Genomic DNA, 10637 nt, shown 5'->3' with positions numbered 1-10637 from the left:
GGGTTTCACCATGTTGGCCAGGCTGGTCTCGAACTCCTGACCTCGAGTGATCTGCCTGCCTTGGCCTCCCAAAGTGCTGGGATTACAGGCATAAGCCATCGAGCCCAGCCTGAGAATTTTCTATATAAATTTATTGTTGATTTCTATTAAATTGCATTTGGTGAGAGAAGATGCCGTGACTTCTTTCAATCCTTTGAAAGTCATTGAGACATGAGTGCTGCATATTCTTGGACTGCCCTTGAGAGTTACTCTCCACCCTCTCCTCTCTGCTCTGAATGGCTGAGGGCTAATCTTTATTCACTGTGTCACCAAGGCTCCCTTATCTGTTAGCTTCTATATTCTGCCAAATAACAAGGTGGTGACTAATAGGTTTTAGGTTTCAGAGGACATTTGAAACATTCATGGCTACATTGTTCATTATTGCTCCCCAACTGAAAACAGCCCAAATTTTAATCAGCAGTGGAATATATTTAAGAAACAAACAAACAAACATTCTGGTGTCTTATATACAATGAAAAACTGTACAGTAATAAGGCAAATTACAGCTACTTGTGTGTGAATTTCACAAACATAAAAAAGCAAGCCAAGAAGGAAGAGGAGGAGAAAAAAGGATGCATGCATTAAATACGGTTCTCTTTTCAAAGAATAAGGCAAAATAAGCTATACTGTTTAGAAATGCATACATACACGGCAAAGTTATAAAAAGACTCAAGAAAATGTTCATCCCAAGTGTCAGGATAGGGGCCCAGTCTAGAGAGGACTGAAGTGTTCTCATCTAGGAGGGACACACAGGGATGTGTCTGTGTCTATGTCTTAACTTGAGTGATGGTTATACAGACCTTTGCTTTAAAATTTTTCCTCAAGCCAGGGATCAGCAAATTATGACCTGTGGGCCAAATCAGCCCAGTATCTGTTTTTATAAATAAAGTTCTGTTGGAACACAGCCATGTTCATCCATTACGTATTTCGTATAGCTGCTTCCATGCTGTAATAGCAGTCTAGAGCAGTTTTGGCAGAGACTATATATCGTGCAAAGCTAAAAATATTTACCATCAGGCCTAGAAGAGTGCACAAAACATGTACGTATGGTTTCAACCAGGGGCTGCTTTAAACCATATATGTAAATTTTGCTCACTCTTCTGTATGGATGATACATTTCACATTTTTAAAAGAGGAAATAGAAAAGGAAAGAAAAATGAATGAGATTAGCTCCTAATATGGTTAATATGTACTCACTGATTTTATAAACTTTGTTTTGAAGACTCACTCTGAAAATCTGACTCAAGAATTATTTGGTTGGCCGGACGCAGTGGCTCATGCCTATAATCCCAGCACTTTGGGAGGCCAAAGCGGGTGGATCACATGATGTCAGGAGTTTGAGACCAGCCTGGCCAACATGATGGAACCCCATCTCTACCAAAAATACAAAAATTAGCTGGGCATGGTGGCGCATGCCTATAATCCCAGCTACTTGGGAGGCTGAGGTAGGAGAATTTGCTTGAACCCGGGAGGTGGAGGTTGCAGTGAGGTGAGATCGTGCCATTGCACTCCAGTCTGGGCAACAAGAGTGAAACTCCATCTCAAAAAAAAAAAAATTGGTATAATTAATTAACTAAAACCCGCTCATGCTAATTCATGTAAAGGGAGATTTATTATAAAGAGATAAATCTTAAGAAACCCAACTGAACTTGAGAACTGGGAGTAGCAACTCCAGGCAGTTTCTCTCTCTCTCTCTCTCTCTCTCTCTCTCTCTCTCTCTCTATCTCTCTCTCCCCCCTTTCTCTCCAGTCTGGTCCTTCAGAGATGATAAGTTGCTCAGTCCCTATGTCCCAACTCCAAATTTCTGGGAGATATTTCATTTACTGCAACTTGGGTTACATTCACTGGTGGTGCAGTCTGCAGTAACGTGGTAAGTAGGGTAGCTGTGGGAAGGGCGGCATTTCTTTTTCTTTTTCTTTTTTTTTTTTGAGATGGAGTTTCACTCTTGTTTCCCAGGCTGGAGTACAATGGCACGATCTCGGCTCACCACAACCTCTCCCTCCCGGTTTCAAGTGATTCTCCTGCCTCAGCCTCCCGAGTAGCTGGGATTACAGGCATGCGCCACCATGCCTGGGTAATTTTGTATTTTTCGTAGAGATGGGGTTTCTCTATGTTGGTCAGGCTGGTCTCGAACTCCTGAACTCAGGTGATCGGCCCTACTTGGCCTCCCAAAGCACAGGGATTACAGGCATGAGCCACCGTGCCCGGCCGAAGGGCAGCATTTCTAAGGAGAGATTGTGGATGGGAAGCAATTTTATGTATGTAACGAAATAAGAAAGGAACTAGGCTGGACATTGTTCAGAGGGCAATAAACAGTGGGTGAGTGATAGATGGGGAAAGATATTGCAGGGTACCTTCCAAGTGTGTATAAGGATTAATTTGCATCCTGTATTGCAAATATTTATAAATTCTTTCAAGTCCTTGAAAGAGAAGTCTAAATGTGGGATCAGAATGAATGAGAATGGTGAATTTTCTATAATGTGCAATCAAGCAAACTAGTGGGAAAATGAGAAAAGTCAAAAAAGTTAACAACGACATTGAAATAAAGCCTTGAAAAGAGTTTGATTTGCAAATTGGTATATGAGAGTTTACACGTTTAAATAATTTCCTACACCAAAGTAGCAGTCCTTGCATTTATGATAAACATGCTGCCCAGTGCAAGTCAGAATGTTTGAATTATTACTAAAGGATGTGAGCTGGGCCCTTCATGAAGAGCAGAAGTCAGCTAAACCACTTCGTGCTTTGAGGTACAAATGTAAATGAAATTAGCGGGAACTCTATCCCACCTGCTGTGGGACAGGAGTGGCGCAGCTCTTCCAACCACCACTGGCTCAGTTGGCCCCTTCAAGGCTCACTTATGGGTTCTACGTTCAGGTGCCCCAGCATGACGCCCCAGATGAGAACACAAAGTCCTTTTCTCCATCTCTCCCCACGATGTCATAAGTGTTCACCAAAGGTTGAGGAAACGACCAAGAGGTGGCCGTTCTCACACTGGGGAATGCGATGGCACTCCTGGGCAAACAGCCGAATGCTGAACAGTGCGCACCTTCTCCTTCAGTCCTGAGAATTTCTTGGCAAACCTTCACCCCTAGGTGGGCTTTCCTCCACAGGCTGCAAGGCTTCTGCCACGTGGCTGTGACCTCCTGCTCCTCACTCCCATTACAGACTCCCTCATCCCTCCAGCCCCCTTCCTTGGATCTCTGCCAGCTCAACCAGCCTTGCTTCATTGTGCAAAACACTCCAGGTCACACCTCAGCCAAATATCCATTCACGAGCTGTTCTTGCACCCTGGCCTCCCAGGGGAACATGCAAGGCTTTAAAATCTCTTTTACTCCTTTCTCCCGTCTCTCCAGCCCCAGTGAGAGGAAAAAGACAGGAAAAAGTTTACTTCCCCACTGAAATTATTAATGCTGGCCCTCTTGGAAGATCCAGTTGTCTGGCTAGAAACAGTTGAAGTCTAAAATACCCATAGCTTTCTTTCTTTACAGGAGTGGAAGACAAGGTTCAGAATGTTTGAGCCCTTCACCCAAAGGTACACAAGGCAGGTGGGGAGGCAGGATTCTAACCCAGGCTGAAGTTTCTAGATCTAGTACTTGTACTAAGCTGCCATGCTGCTTTATGTCTGCAACCATGTTGGAAAAAGTGTTTTAGCTGTACCATCACTTAGTTACAAGTATTCTGATTCTGTTTAATCATCCACCTAACTTCATAGACCTGGCTCAAGCTTCTATTTTCTTAATGTTTACATTTTTCCAATATAAAATAATAGAAAAAATTGCTCATTATACTGGGGTAAGTAGTATCCCCTCAAAATTTATGTCTACCCAGAACCTCAGAATGTGACCTTATTTGGTGAAAGGATCTTTGCAGAATAATGAGTTAAGATGAGGTTATACTGGGTTAGATTTGGACCCAAATCCAATGACTGACTCCTTACAAGAAGGCCATATGAAGATGCTCAGGGAAGAAGGGCGTGTGAAGACAGCAGCAGAGATTGCAGGAACACAACTACAAGCCAGGAAACCCCAAGGATGACAGCCACCACCAGAAGCTAAGAGAGGCAAGAACAGATTCTCCCTAACAGCCTCCAGAAGGAACCAATCCTATCCAAACTTCAATTTCAGATTTCTGGGCTCCTGTGAGAGAATAAATTTCTGTTGTTTTAAGTGACCCAGTTTGTGGAACTTTGTTACAGCAGCAGTAGCAAACTAATAGGCTGATTAAAGGAAAATGGAAATTAACAGTGAAAAGGAGAGATGAATGAATGCCCATCTGATTTGCAGCTTCTTGACACTTTTGATGTGTTTCTTTCCAGTCATTTTGTGTTAGGTATAACCATGCTGCACATACACTTCTGTCTCCTGATTTTTGCTTAGTGTTAAAAACATTTATCCAGACTAACATGTAAGTTTTGAAAGCATGATGTCAATGATTATATAATGTTTCACTAAGAGAATGCTCTAATTTTCTCATGATTATTTATCAGTGTCGTCCTGGGTTCATGTTTATTTAATTAACATGTATATCAACTGGTGCAGTCCTGGCACATTTTGTGACTGTCTGCTCACACCGGAGAGGCAGTTAAGAGCCTAGAGCTCAAGAGAGGTTGCCTGGCTTCCCACCTTACCCCACTTCTTACTAGCTGTATGACCTTGGGCTAATTACTTATTCTCTCTGTGCCTCAAGTTTCCTCACCTATAAAATATGAAAGAAAAGCCTACTTTATAGAGTTGTCTTGAAATAAATTAATGTCTGTACAGGACTGGCTCGTGGTAAGCCAGTGAATAAAATTGGTGAATAAAATTTATTCAGAGCATCTATTATGTGCTGGGTTCTTGAAAATACACTTAGTTCTTGAAAAAACTTTACCCTCCCAAGAAAACCAACGTGTTAAAAAAAATGCATGCAAAAAATCATAACAGAAGTAAAACCTTATGGTAAATTGGGGTTGGAATAGATTGTGTAGGTGGTGGACTGGGTTTCCGTTTCCCTCCATTAGACTGTGGCTGCAGTGGATGCCAATTGTTACAAAGTTTTCAAAATATATCATACATGCCTAAAAGTTGAATGACTCATTAAAAGGTGTGAATATTTTTAAAGGCTGTGGACATAATATATTGTCAACATGCTTTCCAAAAAGTAGTAGCAATTCACACTTTCCCCAGCAATACAGAGGGTTCTCTGCATCTTTGGTGGCATTGGAAATGCATTCTATAACCTGTAAGTTAAAAATACTTCCTTATTTTAATTTGTGCTGAATTACTTTTGATGATAGATACAGGTAGGTAGGTAAGTAGGTAGACAAATTCTAAACTTTATTATTTTTGTTTGGTTGGCTGGTTTGGTTTTGTTGTTGTTGTTGTTTTGTTGAGACCCTGTGGAGACGGGGTCATGCTCTGTCACCCAGGCTGGAGTGCAATGGCACGATCATAGCTCACTGTACCCTCTACCTCCTGGGCTCAAGGGATCCTCCCAGCAGAGCCTCCCAAATAGCTGGGACTACAGATGCCTAAACTTAAAAAGATCAAAATTTTCCACAACTGAGTGCAGTCAAAAGAATATGCTACAGAGTCAGAAAACAAGCCTAAAAGACATGTTTAACAGGGCTGTGAAGCACAACAGCATTGCTGGAATAACGGTGCTTGGGAACAACATTTATTCAGATAAATAATTTCTCTTGTTTAGGTTCTACAAGGAAAGAAACACATATTTCACTGGATTAGTATAAGTTCTAAATAAGATAATATATGTAACAACTAGTACATAATAGGAGATCAAAATGGTATCGTTTGCTTTGAGAAAGTTATATATATATATTTATATATATAAAGTTATATATATAATGTTATATATATATTATATACATAATATTTTATATATATAATCTTTATATATATATAATCTTTATATATATATATATATATATAAAATTTTTTTTTGAGATGTAGTCTCACTCTGTCACCCAGGCTGAAGTTTAGTGGTGCGATCTCTGCTCACTGCAACCTTCGCCTCCTGGGTTCAAGATATTCTCGTGCCTCAGCCTCCCAAGTAGCCGGGATTATAGGCATGCACCACCACGCCTGGCTAATTTTTGTATTTTTAGTAGAGGCGGGGTTTCACCCATGTTGGCCAGGCTGGTCTCCAACTCCTGAGCTCAAGTGAACCAGCTGCCTCAGTCCACCAAAGTGTTGAGATTATAGGCGTGAGCCACTGCACCTGGCCCAATTTTTTTTTTTTTTTTGAGACAGTCTTGCTCTGTTGCCCAGGCTGGAGTGAAGTGGCATGATCTCCCGGGTTCAAGTAATTCTCGTGCCTCAGCCTCCCGAGTAGCTGGGATTACAGGCATGCACCACCATGCCAGGCTAATTTTTGTATTTTTGGTAGAGACAGGGTTTCGCCATGTTGGCCAGGCTGGTGTTGAAGTCCTGACCTCAAGTGATCCGCCTGTCTCAGCCTCCCAAAGTGCTGGGATTAGAGGCATGAGCCACCGCACCTGGCCGAAAAAGTTATATTATTTTAAAGCCATGCCTCAAGCATAGCAGATGCATTAGCAAATCTGGAAAGTACACCAAAGGTCAAATTCAGGAAGTGACAGTTGTGAAAAATATTCATAACCCTCCAGCCACCCAAAGAGAGCAAGCTTACTCTGACCATGCAGATTCACAGAATCTATATGTGCTCTGACAAGATTTGCCATGAGATACTTACATAAGTAGCCATGGTGATCAAACCAGGCAATCCGGGTACTGTCCACATGTCATAGTTACACATCATTAGCAAAAAATGGAGAAAATCAGAGAACAGTCCACGGCTATCATACCAGAAGTGCTATAACACCATATTCAGCAACAGAACACAGGGAACCAAATGGTGAGACACATTTACAAGTAGATACACTGACCAAAGCAAGTTAAGATTATGTATAAAATATTAGTTCCATGCATGTGTATATCCTGAGGTAATTTTAAATTTAAAAATTGTTTTATGTCCAACTATAATTTTTTCTTTTTAAATGGTTTTATTTTATGTGCAAATAATGAGCAGATGTTGTACCCATAAATTCTACTTCCCAAAAACAGGAGCTTTTTAAAAGAAAACCACATAATAACTTTTAAAAGGCACTAGGATTCCTCTGCTTCTAGATCATTGCTAGGCTAGAAAAATAAAGTTTTTTCTACCAGGAATCAGAAGTTAGAACTGAGTATTCTCCAAAGTGGAAATTCTAGAGTGTAGTGTCACTCCAGGCAAAGATTATTCAGTTCTCATCCCAAACATCCACAACTACCTATCAGAAAGGTTAAACCAAGTTGAAACAGTCCAGCATAATTAGGCTTCATCAAACAATGTCATTATGCTCTTCTAAGATGCAAATAAACCAAAACAGGAAATACTAAAATCAAAATATTTGACACCGTCATACAAATTGTTAGTTCCTTGTTGTATCCCCCCTTCTATAACATTAATAAAGTGAATATTTTACTGCAAAGAATATTTTATTTTATACATCACTAGCCATGATTTTTTGCCATTAGTGATTATACAAATGCTGCCTAGTGCCATTATCCAAATGACATAACCATTTTACGTCCACAATTCACTTCTATAGTTATAAGTAGAATTTTCATGATTTACATAAGTACATCTATCAGTGAAGATTTAATACTGAGATGCAATCTAACATTCGTAATATCTGGTGTTTTGTAGATGGCAATGTAGGAGAGATATATTTTAATCACTTTTCATTTAAATGAACTTATGTAAAAAATAAGCTAATAATTTAGCAGTTCCAAGTCTCCAAAGGGCGTTTTCAAATGTCCATAAAAGAAATGGTTACAGAAATGTTTAAGAAGCATCTTCATGTCCACATCCTGTTGTAACTGCTGTACCATTTTCTCTTCCAACTCCTTCCCTTTGCCTGCAAGACGGGCTTGGATGAGATGGATGCTTTGCTTGACTTCTTTGATATCCTGAACTTTCTGTAGCTCTTGATTTTTCTTCAATCTGTTCATTATAAATTTAGCTTGGCGTTTCTGTTTGATCTCTTCAACTCTCTTCATTGCATCAATAGTTTTATTCCATAGCTCTCGCTGGTATTTGATAGGTTCATTTCTATGTTTGTCAAATTCAAATGAATTATCTACTGTAAGCTCTTTACCAGCTGCTTTCTGGAACGGTTTGGTCCGCCTAACTTTGTGAGGATTGCACTTTTTTTAAAGTTTTTATGACATTTAGATTTACAAAATCCGAACACTTTGCAATCGTTGTGGATGAACATCATGTCATAGCCAGGGTAGATGGGCCCTGAACAGAAATAACACTTCTCGATGCGCATGTTGAACCCGTGTGGTTCCCCACTGACCACACGCCAAGCTTGAGAGCCCAACTACAATTTTTTTTGACTTTTCATTTTGAAATAATGATAGAGTCACCAGAAGGTTCAAAGAAAGTGTACAGGGAGGCCCAGTGTACCCTATACCTAGCCTCCTTCAGTGGTGGTAACATCTTGAATAATTACAGTACAAAATCAAAATCAGGAAATTGACATTGAAATGCTCCACAGAGCTGATTCAGATTTCATTGTTTTTATAAGCACACACGTGTCTACTTCTATACAATCTTATTACGAGTGTAGCTTCCTGTAACCACCAACACAATTGAGATACACAACTGTGCCATCACTACAAGGCTGCCTCATGCTGTAACTGCCCAGCGGGTTCACACTGCTCACTGCCTAGACAGAGCTGTTTTATCAAGATAGGGGAATTTCTATAGAGAAAGAGTCATTCATGCAGAGCTGTCTGTGTGGGAGACCAGGGTTTCATTATTACTCAAATCAGTCTCCCTGAGCATTCGGGGATCAGAATTTTTTTTTTTCTTTTGAGACGGAGTCTCGCTCTGCCGCCCAGGCTGAAGTGCAGTGACGCGATCTTTGCTCACTGTAACCTCCGCCTCCGAGGTTCAAGCCATTCTCCTGCCTCAGCCTCCTGAATGGCTGGGATTATTGGTGCCTGCCATCACTCCCAGCTAATTTTTGTATTTTTTAGTAGTGACGGGGTTTTGACATGTTGGCCAGCCTGGTCTCGAACCCCTGACCTCAGGTGATCTGCCCGCCTTGGCCTCCCAAGGTGTTAGGATTACAGGTGTGAGCCACTGTGCCTGGCCAAGTGTTTAGCTTTTTAAGAAACTGATATTTTCCAGAGTGGCTATGCTATTTACATTACTATAAATGTAGGGAAATAGATAATTTTCTCTCTATCTTTCATAATTCTTAGTTGGGATGGGCCACTGTAACAAAAAACAGATTAAAAAGAGACAAATAAACAGAAGATTATTAACATGTATACCTCGTGTAGTATACAGGGAGATACCCAGAGAAATTGGTAAATTTCAAAGAGGTGGCTTTGAACTCACACTTAAATGCCATGTCTGCTGAAACAAAAAGGGTGTAGGGAAAGTTGATTATGCTCAGGAAAAGCTGGCAAATAAGAGTAAGATTTGTTATGGAGATTTAAGTCAGTGCCTTCTCCATCAATAAAGGATAACTGTCTCCAGTGACTTAGAGTCATCCTGTCCTCCTGGGGTAACGTGGATGATAGGGTAACTTCCACTCTGTTTTCAGAGCTTCTCCTGTGGTTGCAGTTTCCCAAAATAATCAGCTCAAAATAAGAGAGGGGAGAGGAGAGAAAGAGAAGGAGAGTTATTATAAGGAATTGGCTTATGTGATTGTGGAGGCCGAGAAGTCCCACCATCTGCCATCGGCAAGCTGGCAGCTGGGGAAAGCCAGGGGTATCATTCGATCTGAGTCCAAAGGCCTGAGAACCAGGGGAGCTGATGATGTAAACTGCAGTCTGAAGGAAGGAGAGAGTGATATTCCAGCTCAAGTCATCTGGCAGAAAAGAAGGGCCAAATTCAGGGCTGGGTGAGGTGGCTCACGCCTGTAATCCCAGCACTTTAGGGGGCCGAGGCAGGTGGATCACTTGAGCTCAGGAGTTTGAGACCAGCCTGGCCAATATGGTGAAACCCCGTCTCTACTAAAAATACAAAAATTAGCTGGGCATGGTGGCATGTGCCTGTAATCCCAGCTATTTGGGAGGCTGAGGCGGGAGAATCGCTTGAACCTGGGAGGCAGAGGTTGCAGTGAGTTAAGATCGCACCGCTGCACTCCAGCCTGGGTGACAGAGTGAGACTCTGTCTCCAAAAAAAAAAAAAAAGGGCCAAATTCTCCCTTCCTCTGCCTTAAAGCCCTCAACAGCCCATTGAGGAGGGTGATCCACTCATAGACAGAATCGGAAATGACGTTTTGCCAAGTATCTGGGAACCCCATGACCCAATCAAGATGAAACATAAAATTAACCATCACAAATGCTAATGATCAGATATAAAACGGGAAGTGGGGTAGGGAGTACTTAGAGGTGGGGGACAACAGTTGTCACTGCAAACAGGATGGTCAGGGAACCTGGCCTGAGACAGTAACATGTAGATCTGAAGGAGAGAGTAGGGCGCTTGAGAAGGGAAGTAACTCACCCATGACCCTCACCCTTATCCACTAACTCCTAACTCTGTGTTCTCTCCCTGATGATAGCTGGTTGTTTTATTTT

The 10637-nt window shown here is 41.3% G+C and overlaps 1 pseudogene; it reads right to left on the bottom strand.

The window, feature by feature from the left end:
- Nucleotides 1-7808: 7808 nt before the first annotated feature.
- On the bottom strand, nt 7809-8371 carry LOC109029514 (probable ribosome biogenesis protein RLP24; annotated as a pseudogene).
- Between the last annotated feature and the right edge of the window lie 2266 nt (nt 8372-10637).

Source organism: Gorilla gorilla, chromosome 17 (assembly GCF_029281585.2).
Source record: "Gorilla gorilla gorilla isolate KB3781 chromosome 17, NHGRI_mGorGor1-v2.1_pri, whole genome shotgun sequence".
NCBI classification, from domain to species: Eukaryota; Metazoa; Chordata; class Mammalia; order Primates; family Hominidae; genus Gorilla; species Gorilla gorilla.
This window is presented reverse-complemented; position numbering and strand designations above follow the sequence as displayed.